General features: G+C 32.7%; 1 long non-coding RNA gene across 1 annotated transcript in view; it reads right to left on the bottom strand.

Annotated features, from left to right (window-relative positions):
• Window positions 1–3011: 3011 nt before the first annotated feature.
• The window catches only part of LOC140843498 (uncharacterized), a 101037-nt gene continuing 88267 nt past the window's right edge, over window positions 3012–15781 (bottom strand). Inside the window, exon 4 of the long non-coding RNA XR_012121326.1 lies at window positions 3012–3286. This is a non-coding gene — a long non-coding RNA (uncharacterized lncRNA). The remainder of the gene's footprint in view (window positions 3287–15781) is intronic.

Raw genomic sequence — 15781 nt, 5'->3', positions numbered from 1 at the left:
AAATGCTAAATAAAAATGCTTATTGCCTAAAGTCACGGAACTGATAGTTATACAAACAGCTATGACCTTAATATCTACATCATACACTTCCCAAAATTTATATATACCATACCATAATGCTTATGCTAAAATATAGCTAAATATTTTTCTCTGAGCTTAAAACATTCAACTGTGTTACATTTAATATGATATTTTATTTTATTTGTATATGAGTAATTATTTGTTATTATTCCCCCTAAATATCATTACTTTGGTGAGATCAATTCTAATATTAGATCATATTTTCTATGTCAACTACATGACAAGAACCTCAGAGAAAATTAATTTTTCTGTCGACAACTTAAAACTGTAAGGAAATATGTTAAACATTTTAAATCTAGGAGCAAAGCAAATATAAATACAGTTGTTTGTATATATATGTGTGTGTGTGTGTGTGTGTGTGTGTGTGTGTGTGTGTGTGTGTGTGTGTGTGACTTCAAAAGTGAAGAAAAGTCCCCAAATCAATTAAGAAAACATAAAATGTAAACCCAAAGTGAACATGAAGTTAATATATATCAATTTATGTAGCAGGGACATGGATGGCCAGAAATTCAATCTATCACATATATCAAAAATGAAGCTTCTTCCAGAATTCATAAAATATCTGAATGCATCCAGCCGAAGAGATTACATTCTTAAAACCTACAGACAGAAAAGGAAATGCTTAGAATTTTATGTTGCACTGATGTGGAATGAAATTGAATTTCTTCAAGTAACTGAGGAAGGTACTGTCAAATCCAAATCAGCAAACAATACATTGTACACTTCAAAGAAGGGATCTCTCAACTGTCGAATAAAAATGTCTCATTTCAGCCAAAATAGGAGATGTTTTGATATGAGACTGTTCTCCTTGCCAATCTGTCTCACTTCTGATGATGTCCAATTCTTTTGTCATCATCTAAAGATCAGAGTCATTAGAGAATATCAATGAAAATATTTTTGCAAAGCCTGTCACTTAAAATTATAACTTGTTTCCTTTCAAAGAATCAATCTGAAATGTGAATATGGCTTCATAATTCTTAATGCAAAACTTTAAGAGCTTACAATCTTCGTGCAGTATCCGTGTTTTCAGTCACAAACCAAATTTGTTTTGAAAGATTTAACATTACAAGAATTTTTACTGCTCAACAGCTTTTGATTCATGAACCAAGATCATGAATTGATTTAATCTTGTCTGAAAACAGATTGGATTAGACCATCATTGAAATAGGAAACAGCCGTAGTTACATCTTTTCACCAAAGTAAACTGGGTAATGATTATACAATTCTTCCCCTGGAAGATGGGCAGTTGATTTAGTTATTCTTGTCAGTAGATGTGAAAGATATTTAGTTTTGGAAACAAAGAAATTTTAAAAAAATAAGCATTGTATTAGTCAATAAGTTTTCTTCCATAGCTAATACACATTTCTCCTGTTTTTACACATTCTTAGCTTCTCTTTTTCTGCAGTATTTCCCTCAGAGTTCATTTTAAAGTTGTTTTTTTATAGACAAGCCAGTCAGGTGCCCATGGTTCTCGAATTCTGAATACATAATCCTTTTGAAATACATGGAATTAACAAGAAATACTATTTTGAGTAATATGTTCAGAAGATGAAATCTAACAACAGGGAGACAGTCTTGTGGCTGTACTGGTATCTACTTATGCTTTTATTAAATAATTAGACACCTGGCATGTATTGATGATGGTTTTAAAAATTAATGCAACTTGGGTTCAAAATAAGGATATTGTTTTGAACAATATACAAGGATACATGACCATTATTTATTAGAATGAGTGAAATTTGTTTTTAAAGCTGCTTAGCCTTGATGACTTACAAATAAAATTATGTGGAAGGGGAAAATAATTGAAATACTTAGAACTAACACCCACTCAGTGCGAGGTGATTGATCCTGTTTTAGAAGAAAAAATATAGAATCTCAGAACTCAAGGTCACCTCCAACACCTTATCTACTTGGAGCAGATTTTTTAAATCCCATATTTGAAGATATCTCTGATTGATATCTCATACCTTTCTTTAGAAACATTAACTCTAATTTAGTCAACTCTCTAGTCAATAATATCTTTTTAGGTCTAAGGTTCTCCAGTTTCATATACATAAGCGTCATCTAAGAAGCCTCTTAGTAACACAGATTGCCAAGACCCATTCCCAGAATTCTGTTCCATTTAATGGAGTTGGAGGATACTGTGTAGATATTATAACCACTTTCCAGGTGATTCTGGCTCAGGTGCTTTGTGGACCAAGCTTTGGGAAAAAAATGCATCAAGTATATTCAAACCCCTTTAAAACTCTTTGCAATGACCTTCAAAATTCCTCATGCTGGTATCTAGCCATACTAAACAGTCAAATAATATGCTTTACTACCTGCAGAAGTACTGGCACATGACAAAGACAGGGGAAACTGTGATAGTGGGGAGGTTGCCATATTAAAAAACTCAGATTAACAGAGTTAGTGATTCACCTTCAAGACAGACATGCTCTTTATCTTTACCTTGTTATTGGAATTTTCTTTTTGCTTCATTTCTATGACCAACTCCATTTCTACATTCTACTTTCAATGTAAATGTTAAGCTCCATACCAATTTTCCAAGTGTATCTAGTCTTTCTTGAGCTTTAGGCCTTTCTCTCTTTTCATAATGCCTTTTGACTCTCCTGCAAGGCTGAGTCTATACTTGGTACTCAATTATTGACAGGCCCTTTTCAATCAGTTCTCACTTGCTGAGATTGGTATTGATTGATCACCTCAATATTGATCACCTTTGAGCCTAACAAATTAGCACATTATCAGTATTCTTTAGCATCCTTCATACAACTGTTAGCATTACAAAGACCCTACTTTCTATTTATGTAGTACTTTATTTGCATAGCACCTCTACTATAATTTATTTTATATTATTCTTCAAATCACTGTCAGGGAAGTAACATCAGATGACTTCCTCAATTTCATACATTCTGATGTAAAAAATAGGCTTTATTGGTAACACTTTTAGGTCACGGGTTACAAAGGACAAGGGTACTCCAATCCACCCTTCATCACAAGGAGGAGAGCACTCAATGGAAGGGAATCTCTCTCCACACCATTGTTCTACTACCATCTTATAGGACAGACAGGAAAGCAACCTGTCTGTCAGAAGAGAAAAACAGAGTTCTTGGGCACTAAGCATTTAGTTATTTCTAGGGTCTTTCAGGAAAATTCCAGCTGCCCAGAACTTGGAGAATTTGAGGTCCACACGAAGTAGCAACTCTTCCTGCCAAAGAGGAGAACGCCATCAACAGCAATAGAAAGAATGCTGCCTGACCTACTGAGAAAGGATCTACTATGGCCATTTAACACAATTCAGTAAGCGTAGCATTATACATATACATACACATACTTATACAGACTGTCTTATAGCAGCTATGGTTTTGACCACAACTCCTACTTTAAATACATGAAGAACTGGGACAAAAAAATTTACTAAGTTATAGTATGTGTGATATAATGGCTTTTCATATAAATGCAAATTAAATATATAGCCACTATTTTTTTCAAGTATATATTCAGCAAACACAAAACCTTTACAACATGCCATTTCAAATCACTTTGTTCATAAACCTTTTGGAAACAGACAAATAGTGGAATAAACAAAGGATTAAGAGACGAGTATCTTACCTGTAGGTTGAGTTCACACATTATACATAAGTTTCTAATTACTTGAATTTTTAAAAATGTAATTTACTTGCTAATAAAGTGATCAGTTGAATTATATACTCTGAGGATTACTTAAAGTATTGAAGTTGTATGCCTCTGCATTTATTTGTTAATGTAAACCCTCTAAATTAGTTATGAGTCAGTTACTAACTAGTATTTTTCATCGTATTTATAGGTGCTTTGACATGCCTTCATAAAAGAAATTTCTCTAATTTCCATAACATGGGGCTGTTTCTGGAATGTGACTGTACACAATGTAAGCTCTACCATATTGGCATTCTGGTTTTCACTTACAGTTTCTCCTAAATTAGTTTATCTTGCTAGCAGCTGTTTGTTCATTCTGAAATATTCTGAGTGTCATTTTCTTATCCTATCTCTGTATTGAGATTAATAATAGCTGACTGTTTTCCTCTTCCTTAAAATTTCACATGATTGAGCCAGTTATTATCACCCATTTTCCTTTTCTTCTTGAGGCTAAACAATTTCAACTTACTGAGATGTTGTGGACCATTTTATTTTACTAATTTATCAATTTAAACTTACCCATTTCCTTAGGGAAAAAATGTGGTAAATTAATATTCAAAGGAGGAGTCTTCAGTATAAATTATTTTGGTGACAGTACATCCAGGATGAAGTAAACTACTCCAGGCATTTCAAACAGTAGGGACTTGATGTAGAAAATTGGTTTCATAGATAATGAAGTTTCACTTGAGACAATGGAAACAGTGATATTGCTGGAGCCCAGAGGACAGACCCAATAGGTAAAAGTTACAGTCATAGAGATCTGCTTGGAGACCTGTTAACTAACCCAGAAAAGATGCAGCAATGACCAGAATCGGCTATATGCAAAGAAGAGAGGAGTAACCAGCTTCTCTGATCCTTTTATCCCCTAATATCCTCTCAGCACTGTGTATTGGACAAACGCAGGCAGAAATGAGTTGGCATGGCTACTGGGAAACCTAACTTGTGAGGATCATTTTCCCTGTGATGTTAAGTAGAACAGGTAACAGAGCATAGAAAAATGTCTGAGGGCAAAATGTTCACACCTGTGACAGGGAGGAAGCATACCGCCACACTGCCATAAACATTAGTGAGTAATATTGATTGCAAAAATTATTTCATTAAGAACATAGTTGATAACACCAGGACTAAATACAGGATTTTAAAAAGTACATCCCTCTTATTTTTATATTAAGCAGTTTGCTGTAATATTATTTATGCCTCCAGAGTAAACTAATAGAAATGCTCAATAAAGGTATGAAGTATTGGGAGAAGATAGGAAATCTGTGATAAATCTTCACATCATTACAGAGCATTGTCAAATAACATATGAATTCGTCAAATCAATGACAAATAGAGGAAATAAACAAATAAAATCAGAAAACTGTGGCACTAATACTTATTCATATGGAAGGCATAGATTTTTCTCCAGGGAAAGTGGCATAAAATTTATGGTTAAAAAATATACAGTACTGTAAAATGAAAATACAAAACTGAGCCTAAAAAGAGAAATTTCATGGTGACAAATATCAGGAGAGGACCATACAGAACTTGAGGTCCAGGTGGACCATTCTCTGACCCTCCTACATATTTTAAGATGATTGACAACTCTGTAGGATGTACTTCAAAATAACTGTCTATTTCTGAGAATGATTCTCTTTGAATTTGGCTTGGGAATGCACAGGGATTTAGATTAAATTAAGACCATTTGATACGTGTACACTACTGAATCTTCCTCTTAAAGCACAAAGCTAGAAGTCCAGAGTGTTTGAGGCAGTGAGTATACACAGGGAAAAGCTTCAGAGAGGAGAGAACTGAACACAGAAAAGCCTCAAGAGATACGCAGAGGTTTCCCTTTAGCGGAAAGTCTCTGTGGCCAATGAATTAGTCTTCTATGGCTGCCATAACAAAATATCACAAAATGGGCAGACTGGAGAACAGGAATTTATTTTCTAACAATTCTGGAGGATAAAAGGCCTCTGGTTTGCTCTCTCCTAGACCTCTCTCCTTGGTGTGCAGACAGCTGCCTTTAGCAAAAACATTTATCTAAAGCACAGTTAATTTACCAAATTTACTTTAGGTTTAATCCCTCTCCCTTCTAATGAAAATATTTGGAGTCTAGTAGTTGTAATGTTCTTCATTTTAAACAATTAATTCTGTTTTCCTTTTTTAACATTTAATATACTTAACAGTCTAGGCAACTTTACGTATGAATGATTCTAAGATGTGATTGCTTCATATATGAATGATGAAAATGTACATTTTTATTGCTAATAGTTAAATTGAATATTTTCCCACCACACTTATACTTTTTTAAAGAAAATCATTGTGCAATATAATGGAAAAGAACCTTGCAGAAAACAATAGCAATTAGGTCATAATATGTAGCAGCTCCTTTTGGTAGAAGTGTTCTGAGAACCTGCCAGTCCAGCATGACTGTTCCAGTTCCCTGATGTAGTAAAGAGTATCAGTGCACCATTCAAAGTCAGCGGTGTAAGCTCTTCAGACTTGCTTCTCATCTAACAACTGAAGTTATCTAAATTGGTCAATTCCCTCTTGCCACAACTGATGGCCAGAAAGCATGTTTTGGCTCTTCTTTTTCCCTTTTAATAGCTGCATTCATCAAACATTTATTGCATCTACTATTTACTGGACACTTTGCTAGGCACTAGGGAAGAAGAAATCAAATAAGACTTTTTCCCTGACTGCAAAGAGCTTGTAACCTAATTTACAAGTCTAAATATGACTTCTAAGCCCTGTCACCCTACTGTTCTTTGCAATATAAAAAGGGATTAACAACTTTCCATTACCTAATTCACAGTAAGGCTGCCTTTGGGAAGCATGGAGTTCATCTTTCAGCCTAGTGACGAATAATTAGGCTTTTTGTATTGCACACTTTCTATGTACCAGGTGTTATGCTAAGCACTTTAAAAAACTGTTAAAATATTTTATATTCATAAATAACTTCTGAGAGACATATGAAACTGTTGGAATTGCATTGGTGAAAACGGAAGCTTAGAGAACACATTTTCCCAAAGTACCCAACACATGCACAGCAGATTCAGCCTAGGTCACTTTTTACACAGTCCACATTCTGCATAGTTCATCCTGCTTTGCTGCATAACTACTCAAGGACAAAGCCACTATACTGGTAAGAGTTCAACTGTCTCTAAAATATTCCCAGAAATAGTTTTAATCTTTAACTCAATATATAGCAGGAAAAGGGATGAGGAATAGTTACCAGAAGCAAGTTTATTATTGTGATTGATTCCAGGTTAGTAGCAGGGCTGCTGAAAGCCTTATCAGAACTGTATGGAGTATAGCTGATATTAAAATGCATGTTGTTTTACAATCATCCTTTATCACCAGCTTTCACATAATCTCAAAAAATACACATATACACACACACATACACATATAAAATAATCTGAAACTAAGCATAACACTGAAACTTGGAAAATTACAATTTGGTTCTGAATTATAACTGTTCTTCAATTGGAACAGGAAATACACAATTAACACGGAGTTTTTATTTTTTCATTTTGGTGTATATATATATATATATATTTCATTTGGGGATATCTTTATATATATATATACACATATATGTTATTGTTTTTTGATCAGGGGCCACTGTAAAAACTATGCTTTGCAGGAATGAAATTCATTTCAAAATCTGGCAAATGGTGTTCTGTAGGAACATTACATGAATTATTTTTTACATTTTCTACCTTCAATCAATGAAAATTCAATAGATTCTTAGTATTACTTGTGAGAATGATTTAAAAACAAAACCAAATTACCCACTTTCATAACTTTCCAAGATTGCTCCCAAATATTCTATTTGTTATTATAATCCAATTCTATTTAGTAAAAATTAGTTAATTTACCTCACTTTATAATTTACAAAAATAATGAAATACATTTAAACATGTTCTTGTCTTTACAAAATTCTGTAAACCAATACTAAAAAACTATATTTTATAGATATTGTGCATTTGAATCAGTAAGAATTATGTCAATAAATTAAAATATTTAAACTTTCATTATGCTTAGAAAAAGAACAAAGCACAAAGTTACCAGAGGAGAGAAATAATATTAATATCAGAAAAGAAATAAAATAGGAAAAGAACAGGAAAAATTAATGAGACCAAGAGGTAGTTTCTGAGAAGATAAACAAAATGGATAATGCCCTAGTCAGACTTATCAAGAAAAAAAAGAGGACACAAATAAAATAAGGTATGAAATAAGAGAAATTACAACTGAAACCAGAAATTCAAAGAATTGCAAGAAAGTCTATGAAAAATTACATGCCACAAAATTGGACAACCTACAAAAAATGGACAAATTCCTCAAAATTTGAAGACTGATCAAGGAAGAAATAGAAAATCTGAACAGACCAATTACCAGTAATGAAATAGAATTGGTAATCAAAAAACTCCCAACAAACAAAAGTCTATAGCCACATAGTTTAAGAGGTGAATTTTATCAAACATCTAAAGAAGAGCTAACCCTTATCCTTCTTAAAGCATTCCAAAAGTAAGAGAGGAGGGAATACTTCTAAACTCATTCTAAGAGGCCAGCATCATCTAAATATCAAAACCAGATAAACACAATACAAAAAAGAAAATTACAGAGCAATATCCCTGATGAACATAGATGCAAAAATCCTCAACACAATATTAGCAAACCAAATTTAAAAATACAACAAAAAGATCCCCCATCACAACAAAGTAGGATTTATTTCAGGGATGCAAGAATGGCACAACATTCATAAATCCATCAATGAAATATATCACATTAACAAAAAAAGGATAAAAACCATATTATCATCTCAATAGATGCTAAAAAAGAATTGGACAAATTTCAAAATCCATTCATGATAAAAACTTGCAACAAAATGGGAATAGAGTGAGCATTTCTCTAAGACAAGGAAAAATACAAGGATGTCCACTCTTATCATTTTTATTCAACATAGTACTCGAAGTCCTTGTCATGACAATCACAAAAGATAAAGAGATAAAGGCATCCAGGTTGGTAAGAAAGAAGTAAAACTGTCACTATTGTCAAGTAACATCATACTATAAATAGAAACCCCTAAAGGCTCTACCAAAAAACTATTAGAATTAGAATTAGTAACTAGATTCAGAAATGTTTCAGGATACAAAATTAACACACAGATATCAGTTGTATTCCTATATTCTAACGATTAACTAGCAAAAAGAGAAATAAGGAAAACTATTCCATTTACATGCATCAAAAAGAATAAAATACCTAGGAATAAACCTAGGAGGTGAAACCCCTGTATTCCAAAAACTGTAAGACACTCAAGAGAGAAATTAAAGAAGATACAAATAAATGGAAACCTATCCCATGTTCATGGATATGAAGAATTGATATTGTCAGAATGGCCATCCAACCTAAAGCAATTTACCAATTCAATGTAATCCCTATCAAAATACTAATGGCATTTTTTAAGAACTAGAGAAAACAGTCCTAAAATTTATATGACCACAAAAGACCCCAAACAGCCAAAACAATCCTGAGAAAGAAGAAAAATGCTAGGGGTATTATGCTCCTTGACTTCAAGCTATAGTACAAAGCTAGAGTAATTGAAACAGTATGGTAATGGCACAAGAACAGACCCGTAGATCAGTGGAACAGAATAGAAAGCTCAGATATAAACCCACTCATATATGGTCAATTAACACATGATAAAAGAGGCATGAATATATGGGGATAACACAGTCTCTTCAATAACTGGTGTTGGGAAAACTGATAGCTACATGCTAGAGAATGAAACTGGATAACTGTCTAACACCTACACAAAAGTATCTTTAAGTTGGATTAAAGGTACAAATGTAAGACATGAACTCATAAAATTCTTTAAAGAAAACAGGCAAAAATGTCTTATGAACATAAACGTGGATATTTTTTTTTCTGGACACATCTCCCTGGGTAAGGAAAACAAAATCAAATGTGAACAAGTGGGACTGTATGAAACTAAAAACTTCTCTACATTAAAGGAAACAATTAACAAAATAAAAAGGCAATCTATGGTATGGGAGAATATATCACCAAATGACATATCCAAAAGGGGCTAACATACATAATACATAAAGAACCCATATGACCCACCCCCGAAAAAACAAATAATCCACTTAAACATGGGCAGAGGACCTGAATAGACACTTTTCCAAAGAAGACATATAGATGTCCGACAGGCACATCAAAAGATGTCCCATATTGCCAATCATCAGTGAAATGCAAATCAAAATCACAATTAGATATCACCTCACAACAATTAGAATGGCCACTATCCAAAAGATAAGAACATGTGTAGGAGAGGATGTTGAGAAAAGGAAATCCTCATATGCTGTTGATGGGAATGTAAATTTCTGCAGCCACTATGGAAAACAGTATGGAGGTTTCTCAAAAACTAAAAATAGAAATACCATATAACACAGTAATTCCACTTCTAGGTATTTACCCGAAGGGAACAAAATCCATGATGTGAAGAGATATATGCACTCCTATGTTTATCGCTGCGTTATTTACAACAGTCAAGATATGGAAGCAACCAAAGTATCCATCGAGAGATGAATGGATAAAGAAGTGGTACATATACACAACAGAATATTATTCAACAATAGAAAAGAAAGAAATCCTGTCATTTGGGACAACATGGATAGAGGCTATTATGTTAAGATAAATAAGCCAGGCAGAGAAAGAAAAATACGCTATGATTTCATTTTCATGTGGAATATAAAAACAGAACAAAATGAACAAAACAGCATTAGATTCAGACACTGAGAAGTGGCTGCTGGTTACCATGGGGGAGGGATTGAGGGGGTGGGAGGTGAAATAGGTGAAGAGGATAAAGGCACAAAATCAAAAAACAAAAAACAAACCATTGGATGCTTTGTAGACTATTTCTTTAGTTATGGATTGTAGACTATTTCTTCACAGGTCAACCACTCCCCAAACCTGCAATCTAATTCCATTAAAATGTCAAACCTTCTGTCAGTCTTTTCATCACCCAATTAGCACTGTTCAGAGTAGATGTAACCCAGCAGCTCAGCGGTTATAGTAAGCCACTGCGCTTTCCTAATGGTGAGAGTGAGATGTGAGAAAACTGTTATCCCACAAAACAGCCCTTGGATAAATATGATCAAAAAGAATTGACATTTGATCTTATAGCAACACAACTCATTTACAAAACAAATTGTGCTGCATTGACAAGTACAGTCACAGATTCTTACCTTCACTTTTTTCATTTGTACTTATAGGCATAATATATGAGATATTCTATATTCACAAATGATATTCTAAAGAAAGATTATCTGTACCACTTTTACAAGAAATGTCAAAATTCTGGGAAGAACCTGCAACTTTAATTTTTACAGTACTAAGTTATCTTCTAGGATAGTGCATTCTTGCTTTGTTAAGGCTAATGGTAATATATTAAAAAGATGTCAGCACTTAAAGGCAGGAGAAGTGTTCTACCACTCAGTCCCTTAGATGTACAATGTTCTAAGTCAGCTTGGGGTGTCCTAGAAAAGAATTAAAGATAGCTCCCATTCTCTCAAAGAGTTTGGCCTAATAGATGTATTAATAAGAAATGTAAATATATAATTATCTACCTGTTAGAAAGATACAGATTAGGTATATGGAAGTTCAGGTAATGGAGAGATGTAACTCAGTATTAGGGCATGTGGAAAATCTTTCTGAACAAGATAGTTATTAGGAGGGTCTATGATTTTACTTGTGCAGACAAAAAATGGAATTCTGAATAAAGAGAGCTGAGTAAGCAGAGTAAAAGATATAAAAAATTATGGGGCATATGTGGTGGCAAATATGTAAGTCAGTTTGACTGGTTGAAAGGTTGTAAAAGGAACCTTGGACTTCAAGTAGGGCCAATAATTTATGACAAGAAAGTAAACAGAATATCATGAAACCAAAACTGAGGACTTTGATCTCACTACAGAATATAAGGAGCATACCTGTTTTGAAAGGAAACAAAACTGATCTTAGAGAAATCTTGTCTGGCACTGACATATACATTTATTTAAATAACTTAGAGAGTGAAAGTAAGGAAATGAGCTCTGAGCCACTATAACTTCACTGACACAGATTAGAGGTTAAGTATAGAAGAAAAAAGGCAGAGGATTGGTTTCTGGAATGTTCTAGAAGAAACTCTGACAAGGCATGGCAACAGAGACAATAATCACAAAAAATCATTACCTTTTTATTTGCTTTATCAAAAATCTGGTGGAACTAAATATAAGACAATTTGAAAACAAAACAAAACAAAACAGAAAACAAAAGCCCACTAATTTTTCTTAGAAAATGGTTACCACTCAGTACCTTTTAATAGGTCAGAAACTTTGTTAAATACTGCACATACATTATCTTACCTAGTATTCTGAAATATTTATGAAATTAGTATTTTTAATATTTTATAGTGAGGAAACAAAGACTCAAAAGAGAATAAATGGTGTGGTCACATATCAGACAGTGCATCTGGAGATCCAAGATTAAATTTCCAGTTCTTCGATTCCAGAAGACTAACCAATTTTCACTTTAACCCTTGCAAAGTATTCTTTCATTATTACTCTTACTGTCTCTCTTATTAAACACAGACTCTCCAATCAATGACCACTAATCTGCCACACCAGTTTTGATGACCTTTGTCCTTTGATTGATGCTGAGTATCCTTACACCTTCCAAGAATTTGTATGATGAACACTTCTCAGAATAAACTGTACTTAACCTTTCTCAATTTTTCCTATGAAATCTGAAATCTTCTTGTGTCCCCCATGACACTCATTTTGTAGTTGTTCTCATATTGCAACATTTTGAAAGTGTAAGTAGCTTTGGTTGTTGGTTTTCGTTTTTTTTTTTACTCCTTTTACATGTCAGATTTCATAACAAAGTCTCTTAGAGGAAAAATTTTGAGAAGAGACATTAAACATAGTGAAAAGCAGAAAGGGAAATGGCACGGAACAAGAAGAGTGAAGAATCATTACGGAAAACTGAGTGACTGATAGATTTTTTTTCCTCCAAAATGGAGTCTGAATTTCACCTTCCATTATTCAAAAAATGTCAGCAACTTTGAGATTTTAATGGGAAAGGGCTAAATGAGACTGCATTCTATCGGGATGAGATACAGGTATTAGGAGGCTTCAAAAGGCAAGTGTGTCATGGTTGGGCATGTGGGAGCATCATAATCAGAGCTGATCATTCCACTTAAAACAAAAAATTAGAGAATCAAAAGGTATAAAATGACCGAGTTCCTATAATTATTTGACATCTGAACTAATAGTCCAAATGTTGTATTTGTATAACTGATTTTCCTTTTAGTACTGTAAAAAGGAACTGAAATAATGTTCCTTTATTTTCTTCATACTCGTGTAAGTCAAACTAGCCACTTGGATTTGACCCATAATATTTAATTTTTGTTTTTTGTATTATGTTTGCAAATATATTTCATTCCATTTTCTATTTTGTTAACTCTATTAGCTTTGAACATTAGAGCAATTGAATTCCTATAATTCGAAACATATTTTGTAATGAATGATGGGTCAAATTTGAAGGAAGATTTTCAAGACTTTTAAAAATAGAAACATGTTAAAATTTTTCTGTGAGGATCTGATGAAGTTTTATTTTAGCACTAATGACTTGGACTTTATACAGTTCATTAAATGTGTAAGTTGGTCATCTTCTATAGACAAGAGTACTTTGAGTCACATGGCCAATGTAAGTTTCATCATAAAGATAAATTTCATTTACATTGGGCAATGGAACCCGTTTCACTATGAAAATAGTGGGCAATACATCAGCCCATTTATACTAATCGGATGATAACTTAAAGGCATAGTTGGGATTATTCAAATAGTTCTATTAAACTAGACAAGTTACATGCTTATGTAAAAAAAATAATAGTTATTATTGCTTATATTTCAGTCCTTCTTTACTCAGTAGTTGCTTTCAATTTGTCCAATGAAATCTTTATAATCATCAAGAGATAGTCGGAAATGCTATTTAAGTGTTTTTTTCCTGAAAACTTTACTACAAATTTATCTAATCAGTAGAATAACTTTAACCAAATTGAGAAACAAATCCAGGCTTTATTGGATCGAGTAAATAAGATAATGTTAATTAAGTTTCATTAAATTAATACCTACACTCAAAATAACTATTCTACAGTGAGAATTTTTTTAATTAAAATTTTGATTGTGCAGAAGATCCTTGAAAATTATTTTGATAATAAATATATTGATGGAATTTCTGCTCTTCCCCATGAATAATGAAAGATCATTTACAATGGATAAAGGAATTGGTGTAGTTATTATTTACAACATATTATATGTATTTTACATAAAACTAAATAGTATTACAGTATTGACTATTTTTATCAAGAGAGCAAAAAAATAGAGAAAAAATCTGATTTTTCAAATTCAGTGATGGTTTAAAGTGGATGGCAATCCACTTATTTATTTATTTTCATACTCATTAAGCATATATTTATTATTAATCTCTAGGCATAGCTATTAAAACAAAAGTAACAGAACAACTGTTCATGTAGTTGCAAGTAATAACAAAATATTTACCCTACATTTAAACCAATGCTTAGTACACACAAAAGTTTTAACTCACAAATTAAAATCAAATTTTGTCATGCTGGATTAGTAAATAAGATTCAGCTATGACCTCTATAGTTTCAAAATATGGACACAAAAATATTAAAAGTAAAATGATGAAAAATATATGCCAAGCAAATAGTAACCCAAAGGTAAAGACTATGTACCTATTAGACATAATATATTTCATAGTTATAATTATGTAAATAGGGTTGCTACATAATGAGAATATATATTTTGTCACAAGGAAATAACAATTATATAATGGTATAGTCTCAAAAATATAGCTTCAAATATATAAAGAAAAAGTGATGAAACTAAATGGAACATTTTTTAACCACATATGGGTTGCATAGTTATATTTTAGAACATCTTTACATATCAAGGTAACAGAATAATCTGTAAGGATAGAAAAGATTTGAGAACCTCAACTGGCAGTATTGAGCTGATGGAAAAGTTAAATACCATATTCAAAAATTAGGGACACTTTTGTTCTGGACACTAGCTAAAGAAAAAGAGACATTTGATTGGATATTGTGAACAAAATAAATATATATCATCAACTAACTCACTCTTGCTCATCTCCTTCTATAGTTGCAAGATAAGATTCGCCACATAGAAAGCATCCATTATTTTCTTGTAGATGAGATTGATGACTGATACAAGTCCAAAAAAACCAAAATAATGTTTGTAAAATGTCATGAACACCAGTAAAAACTACATCTTATAATGACAGAACCTTATAACCAAAATACATTTGCTATTTATGAAAACAACCAATATTTGCTCACCTCTTTAGCCGTACAATCAATTACAATTGCCCATGTATCTGGTGACTTTTTTAACTTTATGTATCTCATTTGCTATACATTAAAAAAATTTTTTTGTTATTTATTTTGTCCATAATTAATTTCTTAGCTCTTTAACTTATTGATTGGGTGACCCAAACACTCTTTGTTTCACTATTTCTTGTATTAGATTAATAGACCCTAGATGACAGATGTTATAAACATCAATGGTGTTCATCAATTCAGCACAGGTAACAGATATTTGTTTATTCCCTAAAATGGGTCAGAGACTTTCAGGATCCTGGGGAGGAGGAAGTTTACAGCAGAAACAAAATTCAAAAACGTCCTGGTTCAACATTCAAATGGAGCAAACATGAAGAAGTATTTTTATATGTTAAGTTGTGAAAATAGCTATAATAAAAAGTGTAAGTACCCTAAGGTGGGATAGAGGTTGATGGGCACATGCATATAAAAGTGTGGTCATAGAAAGACAATGATGAGATGGCCCAGAAGGAACTGAGAGAACATGTATCTTGGGAAGGTTGACAGCCTGTTTCTTATGTCTGAATGACAAACAACATTCCATTGTAACTGGAGGAAAATGAACATGGGTAAGTGATC

The sequence above is a fragment of the Manis javanica genome, chromosome 9 (genome assembly GCF_040802235.1).
Source record: "Manis javanica isolate MJ-LG chromosome 9, MJ_LKY, whole genome shotgun sequence".
Classification (NCBI taxonomy): Eukaryota; Metazoa; Chordata; class Mammalia; order Pholidota; family Manidae; genus Manis; species Manis javanica.
The sequence above is the reverse complement of the archived record's forward strand: the minus strand, read 5'-3'. Positions and strand labels throughout refer to the sequence as shown.